At 45.6% G+C, this 6,052-nt stretch overlaps 1 long non-coding RNA gene across 1 annotated transcript; it reads right to left on the bottom strand.

The window, feature by feature from the left end:
• Nucleotides 1-2,809: 2,809 nt before the first annotated feature.
• LOC104959936 (uncharacterized) lies at nt 2,810-5,789 on the bottom strand. The gene is made up of 3 exons (XR_799938.1): nt 5,522-5,789; nt 4,956-5,150; nt 2,810-4,678 (listed from the first exon to the last, which is right to left on the bottom strand). It is a non-coding gene; the product is annotated as an uncharacterized lncRNA (long non-coding RNA).
• Between the last annotated feature and the right edge of the window lie 263 nt (nt 5,790-6,052).

Here is a 6,052-nt window from a genome sequence, read left to right as displayed (position 1 = left end):
TTTTGCCTTGGTCTGGTTTGTTTAGAAAAAAACAGAAAAAAACAGAAAAAAATCGAGGTTTAAATCAAAATTGTCCATTAGTTAGAAAAAATTGAGATTTTATTTTTAGGCCAAATCGCCCAGCCCTAACTCCAGCTGCTGGTGAGGTATGGGACTGCTCTTCTTCCAATTGACCGCAATCCCCACTTGGATCAATTGGGTTGTGTTTGCCCCTTCCCTGGACCTGGCCATGACTATCAGGTCGTAAAAGAAAACCCTCATGCCATGGTCACGAAGCGGCTGAAGTGCTGTGGCCACACATTTGCTGAACGTGCGTGGGGATAGGGAGTAGCCTAACGGTAGTCTGTTGTACTCGTAGGCTGCCCCCTGGAAGGCAAAACGCAAATACTTTCTGTGCTTTGGAGCAATTTTGACATGAAAGTAAACGTCCTTCAGGTCGATGGTTGTGAACCCATCGCCCGGTCTTCTTGGAAACCAGGAAGTACATGGAGTAAAGCCCCTTTTCTCTGTCCTGAGAGTGCACAACAGACACAGCCTGTTTTTGCAACAGGGCCTGAATCTCTGTTGAAAGGAAACCTATCTCCTCCTGGGATGATAGATTTGCCTCTCTTATGCCCCTGAATGGAGGAGGGATGCCGCAAAACGGGAGTGAGTACCCCAGTTTCAGTGTCCTGTCCATCCATTCTGTCAGTACACAGCTGAGCTTCCATTCCCCATAAAACTGTGTTTAGGGGACCTGCAAGCAGCTGTGGAGTCGCAGCTAAGAAGCTGTGGTACTCCCTGGTGGCCCTCCTCCGCCAAACCTTCCATGAAAGGAAGATTGGCTTATGGGGAACCAACATTAAAAGGGCAGATTTTCTGCGGAGGTCAGAGGTTCTCTGCCCAGCCTGCTGCCTGTGGGAGCAGATGGGCTACCACGCTCCGACGCCATGGTCATCACCAGGGGGAAGTCCTGGCGGACAGACCTGGGCGGTGGACTTCCATGGACGCCGGACCCGGAAGTGCCCGACAACGAGAAGTCCTCGTCATCCTCGTCCCCGGCAAACGGAGCTATCCGCCCCGCTGGAATGGCGAACGTGAATGGCGAACGTAAATGGCACCGCCTCGGCCATATCCTGGTCCCCCAAACACTCGAAGCAGAGGTGGTGGGGATCAGCACCCGCTATTAAGCCAGGGCACGAAGGACATGTATGATAACTTCTTTCTTCTTCTTTCAAACGTTTTACTTTCCTCTGTCAGGTGTTGTCCTGCTCGCTGAAGAGAAAAGGATGACAGTCAGGAGGCGTAGCCGCCATATACTGTGGGCCTGGGAGCGCATTCAGGTAGGCTCGCCCCGATTGGCCGGCTACGTTTATGCAACTCAGTAGGTGAATGCTCGCATAGCATGGTTGAGAGTAGTACCCATAGAGTCCAGTAGAGGGCGGAGCCTGTGTGAGATATAACCCGGAAGTGAGTTAGCATTTTACCACTACCGGTTCCCTCGTCTCAGAGTCAATGGGATTTCGCCATAGGATTTTGGAAAATAGCTGGAAATAAGGTATGTGGTTGACACCCATTTAAGAGACGGATCAAGTTTTGTTCCACGACATTAAATACATCAGCAGTGACCCCACTGGTGATTTTTGAAGAGTTTACGTGTCTGAAAAACGATGGTTGTTAACAAGTGGCTGAATAGGACTACAGAAGTTGTCGAGGACGTTGTACGTCATTACTCCGAACACGTAAACACTACCGCTAAGTTTGTTTGCCCCTGTTCTGCTTGAAAGCAAGTACCTGCGCTCTTGCAAACTGTTAAAACAAACGCTTCAACTTGTACAATTTTTAATCTGTATTTTTTAATATCGATCCTAAGTTGGCGTGACGTTGAAGTCGTGCGGCCCTGCCGCGCGGCTATAGTTCCTTTATAGCAGGGGTCGGCAACCGCGGGACTGTAACCATGACCGTAACCAGTGGCACACTAGGAATAAGTGTGCAAAAATATTTGAATTGTATTTTCGGATCCTGAACGAGACCTCCGGCAGAGCGCGTCTCCCCCAGTAGAAGGAAGCCACGCAACGCAGCGTAGAAGGATAACTTCTATGCCCCGCTCTCTTTAACTCCAGTCGACTTTCTGCTGCTTTCCTCCATGGTGAAACGATCAGGGGTGTAGCGCACTTCACTCATTGCAGTAGCCTATAAGGAGCTTTACATGCCGCAGTTTTTTGCGTGGCTGTGTCTTTAGTTGAAAGCCCAGTGGCGATCTGCTCATCTGTCATCGAAAATAATATGCTACACAGGGGCGGACTGGCCAACTGTGTGTTCTGGAGAATCAAAGTACGTCCGGTCGTCAGCAAACCGAGCCAGTCGCCAGCAGGCCGTTGACGACCGGGCTCGCTGATTAGAAAATTATAAAAGTATGGTAGACATGTGGATATTATCCGGCTGAACAAAACGTGCATTTATCAAACGGGTTCGTTTCCCACAGACCTTATTTCGAGGTATTTTCCAAAATCCTATGGAGAAACCCCATTGCTTTTTTGTCGAGGGAACCCATGCAGTTTACTCCCGGGTAAATACGTCATCCCTGCACCACTCTATAGAAGCACGAGTGTTAAATAGTGATGTCACTATGTTACAGAAGTAAAACAAGTCCAAGGGAGGCATTTCAGGCAGGTGGAGGAGTGTGGGACAGCCCCAAAATGCATAATAGGGTCTCTTTCATTGGCTAAAGTCAACTTTAAAAACAAAGCTTTCAGTGGCTGAAACAAAGAAACGTCCTTGAACGCAGAAACCTGCTCTACTAAGTATAAATCAAGGAAAGAAAGGTAAATTACATTTTAAAACCCTGAATTCTTTATTTTAAATATGCATACATAACACTCCTACATACAATACAGAACAGTACAATCACTTTTTTTGTAGTAACACATTTAAAACGTAAAATGGTTTTCTGGCAGAAACTGCCTGCAAGCAAACTAAGTTCCTACTGTGGCTTCTTACAGCGAGAAGCCAGAAATACTCCGATAAACAAAGAAAGTCACTAGAACACCACGTCTGTGAGTAGATCAAGTTTGTGTGAGTCAGACATCTATTGTTGTGTTCCTATAGCGTGTGTGTTCTGTGATGGAGGCGCTGATGATGATGAACAGGGTTCCGACGCTCCTGCACTTATCCACTTCAAAGCCTTAAAAAATAATATTCTGTTGAAGCGGTTTGGAAAAGATGTCACAAAATGATCCATTTTAAATATCCAAAAAGTATGTTTGGCTTCACAGTTTGTGAATTTCAGTCAGGAAAATTTGGTGCGAAGTAAACAGTAAAAGAAAACGGCATGGGAACCCTGAACACACCCGACATCCTGCCACTCTACGCAGCCGCATAATACATGCCATAACAAATAAATATACAGCACATCATAGAATATCATAGTAGGCAAAATTGCTCTTTTACACTTCATATTTTACAATTGTGTACAAACGTGTTTTGTTACAGATCCATCAGTGTTACTGTGTGTGTCAGCTCACTGGGGTGTGTTCAAATAAAAGGAGAAGGCTGGCAATTTTTTCTTTATTTTTAGCATAATTCAATCTAATGCAGAGACCAAAAAATAACTGTATCTTATAGGAAGTTTTGTGTGTGTATCAACGCCTGATATGTATTATTCCTTCTGTATCAGAGTTGCACTGGGTAACGTATTCTTCATCACCTTGAACACACACATTGATTGATTGATGGTTTCTGCATTAGATTTTTTAACAATATTAAATATTATAACACCAGCCTCATCTCTAAAACACTTCACACTGAGCCGTGATGTTGAAGGTAAAGCAATAAATTAGAGTGTCTCTTTAAACATTATATCTCCATTTGTAGTAAATCCAAACAAACACCATTAAACTCAGAACATGTAACTAAACCAAACCAAGTGAAATGCATATGCTTTTTGTAAGCAGGAAAAGATGAATCAAAGATTAAATACTGAAGGGAAAAATAAAGATACAAATCCACTGATGGCATGAGGGAAACTACTCTACAGGTTTCCACACGTTAGCTGCTGCTTACTCTCAGAAGGCATCGACACAGCGGATTGAAGAGATGAAGCAGGACGTATGAAACATGCTCATCAAACACTACTCCCTCTGGCTATGAGCAGAAATAAATGTGTAAAATATACATTGCATGAAAGAAAAGACAAGGATATTAAGATTCTCTTCAAGTGGGTGCATCCATCAAATGTTTGGATGGTTCAAATCTCTAAATAGGTTCTGCAGGTGAGGAGGGAAAGGGCTTCTGCTGCTTGGTGTGAGCAGCTGATAGGAAACAAACCTAAAACACACCGTCCACAAGGCGCCGCTATGTCACAGCCTAGCACAAGTCAGTAAACTACTCATGAATAAATAATGTAGTTGATAATAAATAAGAGCAGGTTGGTGGTCCTGGGTGGTGGAGAGGGAGCAGAGGAGGAGGGGGAGGAGGAGGAGGAGGAGGAGAGAGCTTCATGTGTCCGGCTCTGCTCTGGATGATGTGCCTGCTCTGACATCTCTGTGTGGTGACATCCTGCCATGCAGCACCGCGGGCCGTCTCCAGGAAGCTACTGCCTGACGACGGGAGCACTTCCTGCTTCATCAGTTCAAAGAGTTCAGAGTCTCAATGCTCCTCAGGCTCAGCGCACACCATCAGCTGTCCATGCTGCTACAATCTGATGGAGCGGGAGACAGAGGGGGAGACGTCGTCGTCGTCATCATCATCATCATCATCATCATCATGACTACCACCATCATCATCCTCATGACCACCACCATCATCATCATCATCATCGTGACCACCACCACCACCATCATCATGACCACCACCACCATCATCATCATCATGACCACCATCATCATCATCATCCCCACCATCATCATCACCACATAATCACCACCACCACCATCATCATTCATAATAAGTACACACACTAGTTTTCGTGTTCTTACCATTGAGGCCGTCTGCCTCCTGGACGTCCAGGAAGGGGGCGGGGCCCCAGATGCGGACGGTCCCATCGTCAGAGGCGCTGGCCAGCAGCCCGGGCAGGACAGGGTTCCAGCTCACACAGTTGACGGTGCGGGTGTGCCCCGTCAGCTCAGCGATGGGCAGCTCGCTGCGCCGGTGCCAGATGTAAACTTTGTGATCTGAGGAGGGGCAGGACAGGCTGTCAGCTGATTGGAGTTTCACTCACTTAAAACATCACCAGCAATTATGTGCGTGAAAATATGTTTTCATGTGGAGTACTGCTCAGGATGAACATTGCTTCCCCACAGTGATGAGATGAATGTTTGGCTGTATGTTTAATACTTAATATTTTTAAACTTTATTTTTAACTTGAACATTTCAGTGTCAATTTGTGCCCATTGACTTTATTGAGCATAGTCCAACCAACACCAAAGTGAAGGGGGTCTGTTAGCCCTGAAGCTAGCAGCAACAACAGCTCTAGCTTCAGGGTGGGCCACTGACAGAAAAACAGCTTTTCATGCAAAGACCCTGAAACATGATTCTGTCTTGCCTTCGCTGCCACTAGCGATGAAGTCTTCATTGTGCCCTCCGAAGCCGGAGTGGATGGTGTAGAAGCCCTGGGTCACACCTTGGTACTTCCTCACCAGCACCCGGTCCTGCAGGTCCCATAGGTGCACTCCCTATAAACACAAAGAACCATTTCAAAACCTAAATCTAACCAGCTGAAGTGCAAATGAAAGGTAGGCATATTGTGGTGCTCCTACTGTAGCATTAGTATGGGTTTTATCGAGAGTCTAAGTCAGTGGTTCTCAAACTTTTTTCAATCATGTACCCCCCTTTGAAAAAAAAATTCAGCCAACTACCCCCTGATCAGCGCAAAAACAATTTGTTAAGGAAAAAATGCCTATAGAAAGAGGTACAGTACAGTGCTGCACCATCAGTGTCTGATTTATTAAAACAATAACCTTGTAACTGAGAAACACGCTACATTTAAAACGTTTACAATCCATCACTAAATTCATGGCAAACCAATTTTAACATAATGCAATAACACTAAGACGACATTAGTTGCATTGAACTG

This window comes from Notothenia coriiceps, unplaced genomic scaffold (assembly GCF_000735185.1).
Source record: "Notothenia coriiceps isolate Sejong01 unplaced genomic scaffold, NC01 NC01_scaffold00031423, whole genome shotgun sequence".
Lineage (NCBI taxonomy): Eukaryota > Metazoa > Chordata > Actinopteri > Perciformes > Nototheniidae > Notothenia > Notothenia coriiceps.
The sequence above is the reverse complement of the archived record's forward strand: the minus strand, read 5'-3'. Positions and strand labels throughout refer to the sequence as shown.